We start from the raw sequence: 1,454 nt of genomic DNA on the forward strand, positions 1-1,454 counted from the left end.
TGCAGCAAGGTATTTTGGGGTTTTTGGTTTTATGGACCTGAAAAAATATGATAAGAAATAGACATCGGGGCATAGGTTTCACTAGAGGCTTCTCTCTTGAAGAAAGCATATGGTGGGTAAACAAATTACTGTTGAGCAATTGATAGAAAAGCTCATAGTTATGACGATATCTAAGGCAATGATCATGAATATAGGCATCACGTCTGTGACAAGTAGACCGACTCCTGCCTGCATCTACTACTATTACTCCACACATCGGCCACTATCCAGCATGCATCTAGAGTATTAAGTTCATAACAACGGAGTAATGCCTTAAGCAAGATGCCATTATGTAGAGGGATAGATCCAATCAATAAGGTAAAACCCCCATCTTTTTATCCTTAATGGCAACAATACAATACGTGCCTCGCTACCCATACTATCACTGGGTGAGGACACCGAAAGATTGAACCCGTCACAAAGCACATGTCCCATTACAAGAAAAACCAATCTAGTTGGCCAAACCAAATTGATAGATCGAAGATAATACAAGCTATATTAATCATGCATAAAAGAGATCAGAGAAGACTCAAATAATATTCATAGATAATCTGATCATAAATCCACAATTCATTGGATCTCAAAAAACCGCAAAAGAATATTTCATCAAATAGATCTCCAAGAACATTGAGGATAACATTGTATTGAAGATCAAAGAGAGAGAAGAAGACATCTAGCTACTAGCTATGGACCCTTAGGTCCGTGGTAAACTACTCACGCGTCATCGGAAGGGCAGCAAGCTTGGTGTAGAGGCCCTCCGTGATCGGATCCCCCTCCGCTGGAGTGTTGAAAAAGGCCCCAAGATGGGATCTCATGAGAACAGAAGCTTGCGGTGGCGGAAAAGTATTTTTGGTGTGCCCTCTGACGTAAGGGAATATTTGGGTATTTATAGAGCAGAGATTAGGGTTAGAAGGTCTGCGAGGGGCCCACAAGCCTAGGGGTGCCCCCTAGGGCTTGTGGCCTCCTCATGGGTCTTCTGGCCTCCTCCGGAAGCTTCCTACGTGTCACGTTGTCCAAGAAAAATCATCACAAAGTTCCGTTCTGTTTGGTATTGATTTTTTGTAAAAGTCAAAAACAAGAAAAAACAACAACTGGCACTGGGCACTAGGTTAATAGGTTAGTCCCAAAAATGATATAAAATAGCATATTAATGCATATAAAACATCCAAGATAGATAATATAATGCACCGAAATTTATGAGCGAATGGAACTATATTTCCGCCCATAGTTTTATCCCAGCACCCTCGCTCGAGCCTGGACTAATTTTCCGCAACACTTTTTCATAATATGTTCCCGACAACCCTTTCCCACCAACCCTTCCTTTCCCACCAACCCTTTCCCGCCATCTTCTTTGCCGCCATCTTCTTTCCCGCCAACCCTTCTATTCCAGCCATCTTTATCTTCTCGGCGTCTAA

Source organism: Triticum dicoccoides, chromosome 4A (genome assembly GCF_002162155.2).
Source record: "Triticum dicoccoides isolate Atlit2015 ecotype Zavitan chromosome 4A, WEW_v2.0, whole genome shotgun sequence".
Lineage (NCBI taxonomy): Eukaryota > Viridiplantae > Streptophyta > Magnoliopsida > Poales > Poaceae > Triticum > Triticum dicoccoides.